This window comes from Diceros bicornis, chromosome 19 (assembly GCF_020826845.1).
Source record: "Diceros bicornis minor isolate mBicDic1 chromosome 19, mDicBic1.mat.cur, whole genome shotgun sequence".
NCBI classification, from domain to species: domain Eukaryota; kingdom Metazoa; phylum Chordata; class Mammalia; order Perissodactyla; family Rhinocerotidae; genus Diceros; species Diceros bicornis.
In genome coordinates this window covers 7,251,739-7,271,164 of record NC_080758.1, presented here as the reverse complement: position 1 = coordinate 7,271,164, position 19,426 = coordinate 7,251,739, and positions in this window count along the sequence as shown.

Sequence of the window (19,426 nt, the reverse complement as noted above, 5' to 3'; positions counted from 1 at the left end):
CCTTCAGCTGCCATAATTGAGACAATTCAAATAACCCTGAATTCCATTGGGATCTGTTATAATGAAATGTACTTCTTTCACTTTTCTTACATTTTCAAGGGAGATAAGGAATATCTGGTGAATTCTTCATGCACCATGTTTTAGTACAGAAGTAAAAACGTGAGTTACAGGGGAAGCAGCATAACTCTAGAAGCAGCCTGTGTGGTTTAAACTCAGCCTTCACCACTAACCAGCTGTGGCAACATGGTCAGCAATTAACCCCCTCAGCCCCATTTTTCCCATCTGTAAAATATCAATACTAGTTGTACCACCCCCATAGGGTTCATATGAGGATTACAGAACCTGAGCAATTGAAGCACATACTACACTGCCAGGGAAAGAGTGAGGACGGGCTCAATAGATTTAAATCCTAACTAGTGGAATAGCTTCAATTAATGCATGTCGGAAGAGATGCCCCCAAACCCCACACTTCTGCTGACTTGCACTTGATAGGAACTTAATACTTGTCTGTTTGTTGCCAAACAAGAACCTATATACTGCGTCAACCATTTATTGAGTACCTTCAATTTACCATTGAATATACCTATGCCTGGCATAGGCAATGAAGTTATAAAAATAACTAAGTTCATCCTATGCCTTTAAGTATCCCAAACCTAGATTATTTCCAACATGGGAATCCATTAAAATTTTAGGAGAGAACTCCCTTGACTTGGAGAGAATCTCACCTTTCCAAAAGAAAAAACAAATAACTGATTTCATTGAGTTTTATCTTTTATACTCACCCAGAAATCATGAGTTGTTAATGGCTCATGATTAAACACTATTATTAAAGCCTGTGTCATTGGAACTGTAGAAATCATGGGGATTGCACAACAGCCTTACATCCAGCCAAAGTCCCAATAACTCATGATAACTCTGTAGTGGCTTAACACCCAGGTCTGAAAAGAAAGGCTTTTTTCCTGAAACATTTTATAGAAGCATGCTTCAAAAGTGATTCATTCTTGGTTGGAATTCTTTGGCATGTTTGGGGATCATTTATCAAGTGTGTTTACAACAAAGGTCTCTCTCCAAACTTAGGATGTGTGAAAACAGCCCTTAACACGATAAAAGTAATTCTAACCACCAAGGCAAGCAGACAGAGACTCCGGACAGTCAGCTACAGGTCAAAGCAGACTAAGTGAACGTGAAGGGGAGCTCATGCCAGGACTCCAGGGATGATCTTGTTCTTCAAAGAAGCATGTTGCCTACTTGCTCACTGCTACTGACAATTCCACCATTACAGCACCATTACAGTTCTTTTAGCTTTCTGTTTTGATCCTAAATAAAATGCAAAATATGAAGCTTGCTGTTGAGAGACAGTTCTCTGAGTCTCTTGCATTTCTTCATGTCTTGTGAGCAGAGGCACTGATTGCCTTTGTAACAGGCTGTTCTTTCAAGAATTCTGTATAGCAAATCGCCTTGGAAGATAGAGATGGTGTCTCCTTATCGAGCAATGGGCAGGTTTGTTTACTGTTCGAAAAAACAAAGCTAATGTCTCCCTCTGGGGCAACGGGCAGATATTGCCCATTATAAAAGATGTGGGTTTCCTAAACGGGGTTTCTCTCTTGTAACGCCACCCATGATCCGCTGCACGTGCGGGCATCACCTGGCCCACTTTGTGTTGCCCCGTGGGAATCCGAGCTCAGAGAGCCAGCACAAATGCTGATACCCTGGCTACTGCCATTGCTGTGAGTAGTAAACTGTCCTTTGTCTCTGACCCAGGAGTCTCGCATCTTCAAAAACATCTATAAAACTGTGGCCGTCCACTTGTTAGCTTGCAAGTAGAAAGAACTCAGCTCCCTCCCAGTCCCTGACACCTGCCATATCATTAATGTTCCTTTATCAGTCAGAAGGTGGCTTGCAGGGCCTTCTCCATCACTCCTTCGAAGCCTCTTCACACTTATAAATAAAATAATATGCTTGCTATATGCATACAGCTTCAGGACAAGTCTCCTCAAGCCCTTTTCGAGGCACTCTTCCTCCCAAATCCCTCCTGTATAGAAACTCACAGGGCCATCACTCTGTGTAACTCAGCTAGCCCAAACTGGAGGAAATTGAGGTGCTAAGACCTAGGAATCAGGAGAGAAGGAGCAGAAAAAGAAAAGTGACGGAGATTATTCCAATTCTTGGCACTTTTGTCAAGAGTCACCCTGCCAAATATTATTATTTAATTCAGAGTTGAGAGATCCCAAGATTCAGCTTACAAATGCATCTTTGGTAAGAATAAAAAATAAAGAACAACTTTAAATCTTTTGTTTCCTAATTTTGTTTATTTCAGACCAATCTAATTATCATAATTATCATGCTTAAATATTCTATTGGAATACTAGGGGTTGCCAAGTAACGGCACACTGACCAAATCCAGCCCAATGCCTACTTCTGTAAATAAATTTTTATTGGAACACCAGCATGCCCATCCATTTATCATTGTCTATGGCTTCTTTTGTGCTACAATGGCAGAGGTGACTAGTTGAGACAGAGAATGGATGGCCTGCAAAGTCTAAAATATTTACTATGTGACCCTTTGCAGAAAAAGTTTACAGACCCCTGCTAAATCCTAACTTTCTTTCAGTCACCCTTGCTGCCTGAGTTACCTTCCTGAATAACAAAGCTGATCCTTCCTTCCTGAAGGTCCCTGGTGCCTTACAGGATAAAACCATATTCCTCAGCCCCACACAGGGCCCTGCACTGCCCGAGCCCAGCCGTCCTCTCTGACTTCATCTGCCATCACACACCCTTTACTCCTGCATCCCTGTCATCCGGATCTTCTCCCCTCTCCCAGGATACTCTAGGTCCTCGCCCAGCTCTGTACCTTTGCAGACAATATTCCCGCCGCCTAGAAGTTTCTTTACCAGAGCAAACATCTCACTCCACTCCACTTTCACATTTTACAGAAGCCCATTCTCCTCAGGTCTGGAACAGCACTCTATCCTGTGTTCTGTCCTGCCATGTTCTATCCTGTGTCCCCACTAGTCTCTCCTCATGCACATCTGCTGAGCAGGAGCCCTGGTGTAGTGCACAGAACGTGTACACCTGCCTCTTTCCCTGCTGGCGTGAGATCCAGGCCAGAGCTCGCCTCTCCAGTGTCTCCTCCTCCTCATCCCCAGATCCCCAGTCACTCCAGCTCTCCCTCACGTCCCGCCTCGTGGCCACTGCACTTGGTCTGCCTGCTCCCCTGGCTCTCCCTCCTCCCAGATTACGCTCCACCATAGAACTCTGCTTCCTTCTTAGGAATTACCATAAAGCCTGATTATCTTGTTCATCTTTCCATCTACTTGACTCTTCTCTGTCTCCTCCCACTAAAATCTAAGGTCTGCAAAGGCACGAGCCCTGCCTTGTTTGTGGATGTTTCCTCAGTGCCTAGAACACTGTCTGGATTCAATACACATTTGTTGGCGGAGGAGGTGAATGTCTCTCAATGTCTAAATCCAAGCTAAACAGAGAACCAGAGCTGCCAGTCAGGGAAGCAGGACCAAATCTACGATGCTGGTAAAATTCACTTTCACACCTTGATGACATCAAGTTGGTGCAATGCAGTGGTCCTCAACCTTGGCTGCACAGTGTAATGAAATGAATGACTAAAAAACAGACAAACACTGATGCCTGCCGCCACCACCCCCAAGAGCTTGGAATTTAATCGATCTGGGGTGCAGCTGGACATTGGAATTTAAAAACGTGTACCAGGTAATCATAAGGTGCAGCAGAGTTAAGGGCCACTTTACCTTACTTGGTATGAAGGAAGGAGAATAGGCTCTGGGTGATGGGATTAGAGAAGCTTGTGTTATTCAAATGAGAGAAACAGAGAAAGGAAGGAAGGAGGAAGGGAGCGAGGCCATGTGTGGACCAGTGATGAGAGCGTGTCATGAATCAAAGGCTGTGACTAGACATCTCTGTGCACCAGCACATCAAGAAAAGAGACAGACAGGCAGAAAGATGGACAGACACCGAGACTGGACTTGAAAGTAACACTGATGGCCAATAAACACACAAAAGTACGCTCAACACCCTACAATCACAAAGTCAAACCAGAACAGCAGTCAGGTGCCATTTTTTTCTATCACGCTGGCAGTTTTAAAATTTTGAAACTTGCTGCATAATACTAGCCATACCTAGTGCTGGTGGAGATGTGAAGACACAGACATCCTCCAGTACCCACAAGCAGATATGTTCCTGAATATGGTTTGGAGGGTGAGCACTAGACCTCTCTCAACCGTGACAGGGCGTGACACCAAGACCCTTCCATGGAACACATTTCACGGTGCCAGGAACACTAGCTTGTGTACTCAGCTGCAGCCACAATGACTTCTGTGCTATTTCTTCAAGAATCAGAGTCCTTGGGGCTTTTGTATTAGCTGTTCCCTCCTGGAATATCACACAAAGAACCACATAACAGTTCAGACACTGCTAACACGCCCTTTCTTTACAGAGGCCTCCCTGATCAGGTCATCTAAGAGAGCCACCCCCTCACCCTCAGGCCCCTGACATGTCCTTCACTTTCTTTGTACCACTTATCACCACCCTTTTAAGGTCTATTTATTGTCTACCCACGTAAAGTCTGCAGCCTCACTAGAATGTGGGCTCTGAGAGGGGCTCGGGCTGGTATAGTGACAGCTATATTCCCAGTGCCCAGAACGGACGCTGGAACTTCATAGGTACTCAAATAGTCCAATGAATGAATAAGTGTTTTCTTAATACTGAGAAAACAGCATGGTACAAAATAGAAGCTCCCAAATCTATTTGGAAGGAAGCGGGAAAGGAAGAAAAAACGGGGAGGTGAATAGTCCCTGGACACTTCTCTGAGTGCGAGGTTCAGTAGGAGAGAAAATGAAATGGCACAAAGGCACAACGAACCAGAGGAGAAGGCAGCACCAGATGGCACAGAGCAGGGTAGGGGTGGATCTCAGAGATCAGCTCCACCGTTTGATCAGGGTCTCTCAGCTCTGGGCACAGGCCTTTGACCATCCTGCCACACACAGCTAGCCCCACACAAGTCGGCGAGGGAACGACATCCGTGCTGCGACCTCCAAAGGCCCGGTGCCTCAAGGTCTTCCTAGTGAGCAAAACACAAGAATTGAGGGAGCAAGGAGTTGTAGCTCCAGGCACCTCATTTAATTGACAGTTGACACCTAGAAACTGCCATCCCCAAATGCAGCATAACCCGGCAGGGCATGTGACAGCAGAGCGTTAACAGTGTGGACCTGGGGTGACTTGGCTCTTCTCCTCACCAGTCACGAGAGTGTGGGCAGGTCTCCACCTTTCAGATCCTGTTTCCTCATCTTTAAAATGGGATAATAGCGATGGTACCTCCCTCGTGGGACTGACGTGAGGGTGAAATGAATGCTTGTTTGTAAAGCACATAGAATTGTGCCCGAGGCACAGGAAGCACCAACCATGGCTACTTGGGATGGGACTTTCACAGGTCACTTCTTCCCTTTCCACTGACACCACACAATAACAATGGCAGATATTTATTATGTCCTCCCTATTAGCCAGACATCACCCTAAGCCCTGAGCATGCGTTATTTTAGTTAACCCTGGTAAGGCCCCGGGAGGTAATTATTGTTATTCCCAATTGATAGATGAGGAACACAGATGAAAAGACTGGCCTAAGGTCGCACAGCTAACAGGTCTCAAAGCCAATATTTAAACTCCTTTAGTTCTGGCTTTAGATCAACAAATCACTAAGTCAGTGAATGAATAGACCCCAATAAAGCAGCACATTGAGAAACTATGAAGAAAGGCCCTGAGGGGAGTGGGGTCTCTATTAATGAGCTGAAACATTAACGGCCCCAGGGCACGCCCTCCCTTAAGACAGGTGGTTCTTTATAACAACCTGGAACAGCGTTACACCCTTTTAAAATTATTCCCAGGGCACTTTAGTTTAACCTTCTCTTCAACCGCTTTATTAAGACATAATAACACACCTCACCTACATATTAAAGCCGTGTGAAAATGCCTCCCCCGGTCAACAGCTCGTATGCACTTTCTCCCATGCAGGTTCACAGACTCCGTCAGACATTAAGGGGGAAATGCTAACAAAGTAAGGTCCAACCTAGCCAATGTTCAGCAGTGAAAGGTGATTTATTAGGGAAAAAATAGAGCATCCAGCCTCCAAGAGACGGCCCTTGCAACCAGATCTGCAATTAAAGCTGAACTGTGCAATCTTTGCATCTAAAGGGAAATCGATGGCATTGACTGAGTCCAATAAGGCAGCCACATATGAACGCATTACAGATCTGACTGCTGCCACAAACATGGTTTTGAAATAAAAATCATTGTGAGTGTTTTATGGCCAAGCATGATAACTGGCCTACCCGATGGTGAAGTTAAAAAGTGCTCATTTTATTAAGGGAATGGGTCTTTGCTGGTGATCTTTGCTCTGCAAAACCCTCAGTAATTTGCTGGAGGATTTTATTTAACGGTGAGGATTTGAATGGATTTCTTACCCCCTTTCCTGGGGTTGCACAAAGCAGTCAATTAAATTAGTGCCAAAACCTTAAAGGACCCCACGGGAATCAGTTTAGGGGATTTGGGCCACGTGGGCTCCAGACCTGGTTTTGCAAGGCAATCGTAAGTCTCCAGTTGGCTGGGTTTGAGAATTACACCTCTTTTCATTGGGAGGAAATTCAGTAGTGACAGTGAGGCTGACAGACTGGTGAATTATCTTTCAATTTTAGCAGCATCATTCCAGGCCGGCGCTGAATTCAGTCTTAATAGTTTGATTGTCTCAGGGAGGTTGATCCTCGATAATTAAACGGGCAACCAACACCCCATCACCGGTGCACATTGGGATATTTAAACACATGAGTTGCTATAAATTATGCAAAAACAAAAACACTAATGCCAAGTTGAAAATGTCACATAAAGATTTGTTCAAAGAATTTGGTTCTTTAAGAATAGTGCAGATTTGGAAAAGTCAAGTAAGCCAGACACCAAAAGCTGCTTGGGAAACATTTATTCGCAAGCCATGGTGCTCCTGGCAAACTTGTAGTTAAGAAGGGGCCCCTGGGAAGCCTCAGAGAAGAAATGATTTTCCACGGGAGGCAATGAGACGGAATTTCAGGTTTATCTTAGTTATGTGGAGATGAGGGGCTTTCACGTTGCTCATGCCTTCATAATATACCCTGGCAATATTTTCATCCCATCATTAGGGTTTCTGTTAAATCTGATGCAGGGAAAAAGACAGGCCTCGAAAAAAGAGTTGAACAAAAGCAGCAGCCAATTTTCATATCTCTAAATGAAAGTGGAGTGGAATGAAAACCATGATGCTGCAAAGATCTCCCGGGATCCTGGTGAATTGATCTCAAGGGTTGAGCAGCTAAACTACAAACAAAAACTAAGTGAAATAAGGAGAAATAAGACTATAAACCCAAGAGCTAAAGCTTAGGTTTTGTTTTTGTTGCTTTTTAAAATATGTAAATTTATTCATTCATCCAGCAAATACTTTTGGAGCACCTACTAGGTGTCAGGGACTACTCATAACGCTGAAGACACAGCGGTGAACAAAACAGACACCAGCTCTGCCATCCTGAAGCTCATGCTCTGCAGGGAAAGAAGACAGGTAACAAGTATAGCATGTCGGTATTTAGACAGCCACAGGGCTGCAGCCAGCACAAAAAGCTTCTTTGAATCACGTAAACGTGCCCCCCAGTGGGTGGATCAGTTAGAAAAAGATGCCCCTCACTTCCCCACCCCTCACCAGGAGTTAATGAACCACAGAGTGGAGGCTGGATTTCAATCCCTCTCAGGCTCCTTCCTTTGTAGAGAGCACAGCTAGTACCTGGCATCACAAGGTTACAGGCGGTCAGGAAAAGGAATAAGGTCTGACATGGATGAGGAAGCAAGTCATCTTGATATGGGAGGGAAAGATGTTACAGGCAGAAGGAACAGCACGTGCAAATGTCCTGAAGAAGCATACCACACATTCATGGCAGAGCAAAGAGGCAGAGAGGTTGGAGTGGAGGGGCCATCTTTCCTTCATCTCTGATTTTAATTCTAAATAGGATGTAGATACTTTATTTTTAGTAGGTGTGAGACCTAGCTGGCGGCTGCAGACCTGCTTTGGGGAGAGACCTTGTCCTTTAATGAGCAGACACTGAGTTGAAAATTTTTTTAAAACTTGTATGATCATGTTTCTACACGGCAGACTGGCAATCCTGATGTGACCTTGAACATTCATTCAACAAACACATACTGCATATTTACCATGAACAAAGTCCTATGCTGGGCAAAGAGTGAAAAAAAGACCGACATGCACACTGCTCTCATGAAGCTTAGAGTCCGCAATGTGGGGAAAAAAATAAGCAAGCAAAAAAATTACAAACACTGTCAAGAGCTATCAGATAAACAGCACGTGCAGGTTACAGACAGCTGTGGGGCATGAAGGCGGTTACCCACCTTTAGATGGGAAAGGCCATACTGATATCTGAAGGATTCGTAGGCATCCACCTTGACAAGATGGGGTGAGGGAGGCTGTCCCGGGCATGGGGAGGAATAAAGGTGCTTAACTAGGAAAAATTTTGATCTGTGGAAAGAACAAACGCAAGTCCACTGTGGCCGGAGCAGTGCACGAAGAGGAGAGCTGCTGGAACAGCCTGCCAGGGCCGGGTCTTGGGGGTCCTGCATCTTGTGGGAAGGCACAGGCGTTACTTTGCGTTACTTTGCCATGTGCAGTGGCACCTGGGAAGTTGCGGGAGGGCATTAAGCAAAGGAGTGAGGCCTCTGATTTTCTCATGTCGCCACACTTGACCCACCATAGGGCAGAGGTTCCCAGGGCCTTAGTCCATTTGAGCCGCTATAAGAAGAATACAGACTGGGTGGCTTAAACAACAGATGTTTATTTCTCACGGTTCTGGAGGCTGGGAAATCTAAGATCAAGGTGCCAGCAGATTTGGCACTTAGTGGAGGCCCTCTTCCTGGGTTGTAGGTGGCCATCTTCTCATTGTATCCTCACATGGTGGAGAGGAGAGAGAGAAGCAAGTTCCCTGTGTCTCTTCTTATAAGGGCACAATCCCATTCATGAACATTGCACCCTCATGACATAATCACCTCCCAAAGGCTCCATCTCCCAATACCATCACACTGGGGATTAGGGATTCAACATGTGAATTTTGGAGGAATACAACACGTGGTCCATAACACCAAAGCTTTCTCCATTCTCTTGGATCCCAGTAATTTTCTTACAGTGCCCCCAGGTCAAAAGAAATACCTAATAGTTTCATTTATTGTGTAGTTAGGTCAAAGCAAATTAGTAAATAATTATGTCCTAAAATCTTAGTAGCCATTTGAAAATATAATACACAAAAATTGAAATTTTAAAATAATAGTTTTATTTTATTCTAAACCATAATTGCTTGCTAATGGGATATTTGTGCCTATTGGGAATTGTACGACTTCTCAAACATTGGAATCAAATTGGACACCACCACTCTCATTTCTTGCTCCAACTTGATTTTTGAACAGTAATTCCTTTTTATCACGGCAGCTGCTGAAAACCCGGCAAAGATACGATGTCACAGAAGGGAAGATAGCCAAACCTAATGTTGAAACTGTGATCTGCCTCAAGCTAGTAACTTGCACAGCATCAAAACTTAAAACATCCCACAACTCGCCCGAGAGTTCCCTGCAGGGCCCCAGAGCGCCATGGAGCACAGTTTGGGAACCACGACCACAGACTATTGTTGTAGAATATACTCAGGGAAGTCAGTGATGTTAAGTTACTTTATAGAATGTTTTAAGACCTTTCTAAGGGAAAGAACTTGAACCCAGTTCTTCCAGATTTAATGCAGTAAAGTGTAGCCAAAATTTGCCTTGAATCTCCCTGCCTTCTCAACTACCATGTATTAAATGTAAATTAATAAATTAATAATTAACTGTTAATTTATTATTAATAAATTAAAATAAATAATTAATTTATTATTAATAAATTAATTAAATCTACCCCATTAAGGAATTCACATTCAATTCCAGAAGAGAATGACAGACAAGAACTTTAAATTGGTTGGGCACCCCAAATGCTCCTTTGTATAGACTGGACTGAGCATTTCTGACCCACTATCATGGGTTTTCTTAGAGTGGCTTCAGATGCTCTGCTGGTGGGAAAACATGGTCGAGTCGGGAATCAAGACACTCAGTGCTCCATTTCAGACTTGGCTGAGTTTTGCTACTCAGCCGGGCTGAAAGTTCAATTGGTTTGACTTGAGAGCCTTCACTTGCAGTGATGGGCAGGTCTGGAAGTGTCCAGGCAAAGTCACGCAAACCTCAATCAAGTGTCCTCTTCCAAAATGAATATTAACTACGTACATTGTGTAATTTGAACTGAATATGAAATTTAGATGCTTACTGACTCAAAGAACTCCAGGAGGAAGAGAGATCACGGGAACCACTGCTTTTATAGTGTTAATGGCCAAATACAGACTCTTCTCTGCCCTTAAAATCTGACATCTGTCTTCAATGATATTGAACTCCCAGTCTATGGAGGCATAAATATTGGAGCTGAGAGTTAAACTCAGGTCGGTCTGCCTCCAGAGGCCTCACTCTCCACCACTCTACCAACAGTGCTTCTCCTGGTTGTTTGGGTATACACTTGTTCCTGAAAAGATGGATTTGGATGCAAACATTAGGCTCTTGGACCTGGGCAGAGGTAGACACTAATCCTGAACTCACTTCAGCGCTCAGCTCTCACTGTGGGTTTCTGTGCCACGCAACTGGGTCTGACTTGAATCCCCTCCCAGGGTGTGAACTCTTGAGAACAGAAAGAGCTGTGGATGCTCAGTTCCCAAGGACCAAGCTAGTTGAGCTAAACTCTCCTATTTTGGTGTGGTACATGCCTTTCTTACATGGTTTCCAGAGGGTCTCACAATCTCTGTTCAAGGCTGATAAACGGCAAGTTCACTGGACGAGGAAGAAGATCTGGATTCCAATCTTGGTTCCAGAGCTTCCTAGCTAGATGACTTAGGCAAGGGACTTGACCTAACCACAGCACGGCTGAGACATTTCATAAGCCAAGGCAGGTGACAATACATTGCTGCACTGTAGACTCTTAAACAAGTCCAAGATGTCATTGGGGTTGTCCTTGCTGCGTTCTCTTAAGCAGTGTGAAACAACCCATAAAGCACCAGCTCTGTTCAGCCCTGGATTCAAATCTTCATCCCACTACTTACTATCTGCCTGATCTTGAGAAAGGTGCTACTAGAAACCTGAACTTCCTTAGCTGTCAAACAGGGATAACAACACCTACTCCTCATAGTTACAATGAGAATGAAGTGAGATACGATGGGATTTTGCACACAGTAAAGGCTCAATAAAGTATAGCCAAATTTGCCAAGAATCATGCTATCACTCTGTGTTTAAACTTCATCTTCCCACTAACACTTAGTTTCTTTGCCTGTAGGAGGGGATAACAATACGGCAGCGGAGGAACCATTTTATTCCAGGCTTAAGTTCTAAATTCAACGTGGGGAGAGCCGAATGTGGACAAAGTTATCCTCGAAAAACCCCTTATGGTACCTATAAATAGGGTGACCAGATGTCCCAGTCAGACTGGACAGTTCAACTTTATGCCTTTTGTCCCTAATTATTAAAATATCCTCTTTTACTGTCAAAAGTGTCTCGGTTTGGATGAAAAATCTCATGATCCCCCACATATGAAGAACATCTCTTACCAAGGCCAACATAGATTTTCCATGCAGTGTTGGAACAAGTTGCTGTTTTTTTTGGTAAAGCCCTAGATAAAGTAACAGTTTACATTTAGAGGCCAAGATATACGAAATATATAAATCATTAAACCCTAGAATGATTGTATGAGATACTGGAAGATGATAAAATGGACTGAGGGTAAAGGAGATGAACTTTTTCCATTACATACTTATTCCAGGCAGAAATGCATTCATTACAATCTCTGGCAGTATCGGCTACACAATTTAACTTGCTTCTCTCTCTCTCTCGCACAATATCTCTCCTCTCCTCCCCGCCCACCCCATGGAGCACTTACAGCTGAATTCTGGTAGGTGAACTGTGAATAAAATGAGACCACACTGTGCTGATCTCATGAGGTTGTGAGATTATGCACGAGAAACACCTTGCACAGTTTCTGGCATATAGTGTGCTTTGAAGGGAAGCTATTCTTTTTATCATCATTGTATGTTTGAATTATTTTCTTGGCTTAAATAGGAGCCAACTTCTCATTATAATTGGCACCTCTATTTAGATATTGCTATATGTAATTTTTTCTAACAGGATTCTTTTGGATAAAGGCAAAGGTATGGTTGAGGCTAATCTCAAAAGATTTTAATTTACAAGGACAAGGTTTTTTGCTGTTGGTGGGGTTTTTTTGGTTGGAAATGGCAGTCCAGGAAACAGCAAGGGCAAAGATACGGACAAATGTAAGTTTGCACATTTCAGGAAGTGGCTAGTATTTCTAGCATGGTAAGGGTATATGAGTCATGGAGAAGGATGGCTAGAGACAGGACCAGAGGGAGTGACTGGGGCCATTTTGTAAAAACTGTTGAATGCCGGGTTATGGAGTTTGAATTTCAACTGACAGTCACCGGGGAAATGTTTAAGGTTTTTAAAGCAGTGGAGCGACATAAGTATAATGTTTGATAAATAAAGCTATAATAGAAACTTAAAAGATGGAAATAAGGGGATAAAATCGGAAGCAGGGCGACTGCTCAGGTGGCCACTGCCACAAACTGGGAGAAAGAGAACTGCCCAAGCCATTAAGGAAAAGAATTAGAAACAGACATGAATTCACCCATTTCTCTGTGCAAATAATGTTCACTGTGGCTTCCTTCCTCTCCATCCTCAGTTTGACCTGCTTTCCCATCTGTTCTTGCAGTTGAAGGAGATGATCAAATTTGATCGAAAGTGAAAGGGGGAAAAGCCTAAACATTTTTCCTCTTATCTCCTGTATTGATGTGATAATAATGGCTCCCGTGCATAGTATACTCTATGCGCCAAGCGCACTATTGGCGCTTTATTTTTAATAACTTATTTAATCTCCATGATGATTCTACAATATGTGCACTAATTTTATTCCCATTTTGCAGATGAGAAAATTGAGGCACAAGAGATTAAGTAGCTGGCCAAGATCACACGTCGACTGAGAGGGAGAGCTGGATTCAACTCGAGCTCCAAAACCTGTCCTGTCAATGCACCCCTTACCATCCCTCGGTGCAGTCAAAGAGTACAGTCTGGGTAGCTTGTTGAGTGACATACATGATATTGTTCAGTGATATTCATGATATGATATTGCACATCTTCAAGGGGAAAGGGCTGTTTTTAAGACAATATTCTTTTTTAAGAGTATAGGCAGTCTAATTTCTTTTTAGGGGATTATTTCTAGTAAGTCCATTAAAAATGTGGCTTGTGTTCTGCCCTGAGATTGGTTTAATTCTATCAAGAAAGCTACAGGGAGCAAAGATGGAGAGATGATACGCAATGCTTTGTTTTCATTTTTTTTATTTGGGGATGATCTGTCCACGTACTCTGATTTTGAAGACCACTCTCCCGCACCATCCCCCGGACAAGAGAACTCAGATTTTCACACACCCAAATCTTTCCAGGGCAAAGGACAGATTTTTCCTCCAAATCTCAGCTCTTCCCAGCGCTTTTTCTTCTCCATGCCCCAGCCCAGCTTTTGTGCTGTTTATGATGGCTGCCCGGCCTTCCTACAACATATAATATTGGCACATCACAATGGACATAATAGACAAGAGCATGCTGAAAGGAATAGATGAACAATGATCTCAGTTATGTTCCCCCAGGTGGTTCTAGAATATCATCCACTTGTATCTTTCTGTGCATAGGTGTGTGTGTATGCATACATACACAAATCCCAGTGGTCTCAGAACATTCATTTTGTGTATCTTGCAAGCTGTAATACTAAGATGAAGAGAGAGATATGGGGGGAGGGTGCTTTTTGTTGCTGTTATACTTTTTGCCAAAGCTTATAGATCCTTAAACGGTCATCTATAAATTTCATCCCAGTACAGTGCTTTAACGACTATAAACATTTTCCTTCTTTTCTTTTCTCTAATTTTCTACCTTTCTTGCCATTCAAAATCTGACTTAACTCAGTGAGTTTAACCGTGTTTTACCTTAATCTTCTCCCGACAGACCATAAGCTGCATTTATTCATTCAGGAAATATTTATTGATCTCCTATTATGTACCATCCTGTGCACGACACTGGAAATTTAGGTGAGCAAAATAGATTTACATTCTGCCGTTCATGGAGCCTGTGGTCTAGTGAGAGAGACAAATATAATAAAGGGAGTGCATAAATGGTTACATAATTAAGTCTGCACTATGTTCCACTCCAGCGGGCTTTCATTGGTGTTGCATCTCTAGCGCCCATGCTCTCTCTTTTAGTAATAACGGCACCTTCCTTTTCTTTTCTTTTTCCTCCGTTTTGGGAACTCACCTCTCCCACTCTCAGGTAGTGTGGTTTCATGGGTTGGCCCCACCCTGCCCAGGCTCTAGGGGACACACGTTTGGGGCATTGCCATCAGCCTCTGTGACTAGTTCTGAGATGGCAGGTGACACATGTCTATCCAGTGACAAGACCCTTGCGGTAACCACTGGTGCAGTGACATGCTGTCAACAGCCTCCCTGAAATCTGAGCCAGGCTGAGAATGACGAACAACTGAGAAGAATGCAGCCTGGACGTATGGACATAGATTGAGTCTTCACTACACCTGAATCCAGCCGTGCCTTAAGTAGTTACCTTCCCTGAGTCTTCTCAATTACATGAGTCAATAAGTCCTTTTTTTTTGGCTTAAGTCAGTTTGGTTGGGTTTCTTTCATTTGCAATAAAAAACACCTTGACTAAACACAGCCACAAGGAGTAAGTGCAGGACAACATGAGATGATGCAACGCAAGACTCGGTCTTACCCGTGGTTGTGTGACACTGAAGTATGAATGGCAGTGAGCGAGCGGAAGACAGGGTAGACATGAGGTTAGAGACCACGCTGGGCTTATTCATGACTCTCCCCAGCACCTTCCACAGAGTGTGTAGTTGATACCTGTTAGTGGAATGAATAGAAGAATAAAGTATAAACTATGAGTTTGTTTCTCATCACCACTTGGATCAGCTTACTCTGGCCACAGGAATTCTGCATAACAAACCATCGATCCTTTATTCTCACAGTTTTGTGGATCATGGCTCTGCCAGGTGACTCCACTGACCTCCGCAGAGCTCACTCACACATACAGAGTCAGTAGAACAAGACTGGAATCGATGAGGGCAGTTTGACTCTGTTCCACATGCCTTTCACCATCCTCCTGGACCCGCCCAGATACGTTGTTGTCATGGCAATGGCTGAGGTGCAAGAGGGCCAGTCAAATCACACGGGCATTTTTCAGGACTTCGGTCGCACCACGCCCACTAACGTTTCATTAGCCAAAGCAAATCACACAGACAGACCCAAGGTCCAGGGCAGGGAAATGTATTCTGCTCCTTTAGAGGAAAGAACTGCAAAGTTGCTTCAAAAGGCATGAATACAGGGAGAAAGGAAGTGTTGGAGCCATTCATGCAATTGACCACGCCACTTTAACCTCCTGAGTTCTTTCCACTTGACTTCAAGCTCAGAAAAGTTAGACATATAGATCAGATATTAAAAATTTAGAGTTTACTGTCAAGAAAATACATGCCTCATAAAAACAATCAGAGAAACTTGTAGGTGAGAGATTGCACAAGAGGAATCTTCCCATAAAAAAAACTAGATCTGAGGCTGACGAGGCCATAGTTTCCAGCCAGTGTGTTTTCTGGAATATCTTGAGTGTAATCATCTTCCAGTAGCCTCCATAAACCTTTATAGCAAATCACATGCCTAAAAGCCAACCACCGGGGACCAGAAGTGTTTGCATCATTCCGTTGTTGTCAAAAGGCAACAAGTCAGAGTTATTAGTCAGGATTCTAGCACAGAACAATCCATTCAAAGGGATAATGCATGAGAGTTCAATGAAAAGACTGTTTACAAAGCTGTGGGCAGATTTCTCAGAGACAACAGAGGATAGTGAAGCACCCAGGCCCCAGCAAAGGAGGTGGGACTGTCACCTTAAGATGCAAATAAAGGGATCTGTTAGCAGAACCCCCCATAAGCTCCAGTCATCGGAGAGAGGCTGCCTGACACGAGCTGTGGACAGCGATGGAGGACAAAGGAAACCAGGAGAATAAATAATCCAAGTTTCTCTTTTTCATCCTCCGGTATCCTAGAGGTGCTGACCCCAGAGCCCATGCTCTTCATCTGGTCTGTGCTGCTTGCCCATTTTGCATCTTTGATCTTGCCGTCATCCTGCTCAAAATCCTGCAGCTGAGAGCGATGGCATCCACCAGCTGAGAGGAGTCAGTGATTGACAAACTATAATAGCTAACATTTTCATAGCACATTCTCTATGCCAAGCATGTCATATGCAATACTTCGTTTAATCCTCTCAACAACCCTGTGATGTAGGTAATATTTTTTCCCCATTTGACAGATGAGGACATAGAGGTACGAAAGGGTTAAGTAACGTGCCAAGGTCATCCGGGTAGTAAGCAGACAGGGAGGAATTAAACTCAGGCAACCTGGCCCCTGAGATCATCGTAACCACTATGTAATCTACTGCCTCTAAATAGAATCCCAAAGTTTGGGAATGATTAATTTGTTCAAAATGAATCAGATGAGATCCATCCCTATGAAAATGTCATTCTCAACTCACTTGCCTTCCAATCTGCTCCCTTGAATGGAAGAAGAAGAAATGGAATTACATCGAATCGTGCAAAACCCTGGCTCTTCCCATAGGAAAGAGTTGCGTATATGAATACCATCCATCAGGCGTGTCAAGACAGAAGAAGTTTATGAACCACTGACCCAGAGATTAAATCCTGTCCTTCTCAGCCTTGCATTCAAAGCCCTCTGCGACTCAGCCATGATCTGTAATTCCCACTTTAATTCTCACAATTTCCTCTTCGTGGAATCCACACTCCAGCTAAGCCCAGCTTCTTACACACACTCCACCATACCTCTGCTCACATTGGTTTCTGCCACCGTCTCTTCATCATCACGTGTCCAAATAATTCCCATCATTCAAAGGTCATTGGAAATTCCACCTCCTCTTAGAATCATTGTTAATATCCTTTCCTCAAGACCCATCTATATTCAAGTTGAGCAAACTCTTTCTTCTATAAACTCCCACCTCATCTCGTTTGTATTTTCCTGAGATGCTTATTGCTCTCTGCCTTGTGTCATAGTCATCTGTGCACATATCACGATCACAATGATGATTATAACAACGACTAATTTTTCTGCATGAGTACTCTGCGTCTCTGCCTGAGTGCTAAGTGCTTTCACACATTTTTTTCACTTAAAGACATGCCTCTAATGGGTAGTGTTATTGTCCCCCAATTGACAAGCAACTCCCATGCTTGGACACAAAAGGGATGATGCTTAAAGAAAGGAAAAAGATAAACTTCTTCTTGAAGTTTACTGTGGAACAGAATTCCAGAAGTTTCAGCTCTTATAGCATCTCTCCATCCTTTGCACATCAAAGCCATAGAAAAAGGTCCTTCCATTCACTACCTGAGCTGACCCTTCCCCTCAGGGGAAAGGGGAGCTAGTTAGGATGCTGTGGGAGTCAGGTTGACCCTCTCTTCTCTCATATCACTATGAGTTCAAGCATAGATGCCAGTCAGGAGTGAATGTGTGTCCTTGTTTTTCAATCTGACAGTGCTATTTGTGAGAACTGAACCTCAACATCTTTGGGGACCTTTATGATCTTCCGTCCTGAGCTAGGGCGCGTCTACACTTTTCTGCTACAAAACAGTTATGCATTAAGTATATCGTGATAATTATAGCTACCAAATTTTGAGCCGAACACATTATATGCACATTTTAATCCCTTTTAAAAAAGTTACCCAGCTAGTGGATAGGGATATGGGCTCTAGAATCCAAACTTGCCATCAAAATGTTACAGGACAATCAGTTACAAAATAAAGTAAGTCTTTATAGAGTGTATATTATGTCTCACCACCGTGCTAAAGGTTATTATCATTTCTTGCAAATTTCATTTAATTCTCACAATGAGCTAGAAACTCATTACGCTCACTTTATGCGTAAAGCTCAAAGGGTTAAGGATTTTGGCTAAGGGTTTTGTCCAAGGTCAGAGAGAGAACAAATGGGAGAGGTGAGATTTGAACCCAGCAGTATCTGAGGCCGAATCCTATGTTTTTAACCGCAGGATTGAGATGCACAGTGGGAGTATGGCACGGTTCAGTTGAGTGGCCATGAACACATCGTTAACCTCACCGAGCCTCACTGTCCACATCAACAAAATGGGGATGATAACAGTGTCTGCCTCATAGAGATGAAATGGGATTAAGACGAGATAATTTATGAAGATACACAGCACTGCACCTAGCTCACAGCCGGGCTCATTCACTGCACATGTATTTACTGAGCACCAAACAAGTACTAAGCACTGTGCTGTCGTATTTGCTCCCTGTTATGGCACATGCAGACTGCCCCAACCCGCCTAAAGCTTCCCTTTGTCAGGGAAGACAAACTTCAATTTTACAAGCATTTGTGTGACCACGGGATGAAAAATTCAAATAAATGCATTGGAGAAAAGCAATAGTGTTCTGGCCAACTGCATATTCCAGTCTAGCCCAAATGGTCAGGAAAGGCTTCCTGGAGGAGGTGACACTTGAGCTGGGAGGTAAAGGAAGAGCACTAGTTAACGGAGTGAAGAGGGAGGGGAAAGCAGGGGAAAGAGTCCTCCCCGCAGGCAGTGTGGTCGACTGGCCCTGCTTCGCCCAGGACTTTCCCGTTTTTAGCACTAAAAGTTCCAGAGCCCAGGAAACCCTTCAGTCCCAGGCAAACTAAGAAAATTGGTCACCTTAAGTCAGGGGACTTGTATATGCAAAAGCTCTGAGGCAAAAGTGAGTACGTCCCGTTTTAGGAACGTAAAGAGGGCAAGTCTGGCTAGAACACAGAGATTCCTGTAAGACGAGGCAGGAAAGTTGTCTTTTGTGCCCTAGTAAGGAATGTATTCTCGGTCTGAGGAGCATGGGAGCCATTGGAGAGTGTTAAGCAGGGAGATGATGTGAGCACAGGTGGGATGTTGTAAAGTCTACCCTGCTGCTGTGTGGAGAATGGACTGTCAGACACTGGAAGTAAGAGAGTAGGTTATTGGCTCAATAAATGCTAGTTCTTGTTAATACCATTATTGTTATTTCAAAGTGGGGAGAACCACCCATTACAAACTGAGTATCCCAGCTTGGATTTGGGTGTTTGGAGGCTGATGGGGCATCTCCGTGGAGTCTCTACAGCAGCCGCAGGATCAAGCTCTGCGTTTCTATCACACGAACTTCCAGAGAACGAGCGACCGGAGACTGAATTACGCT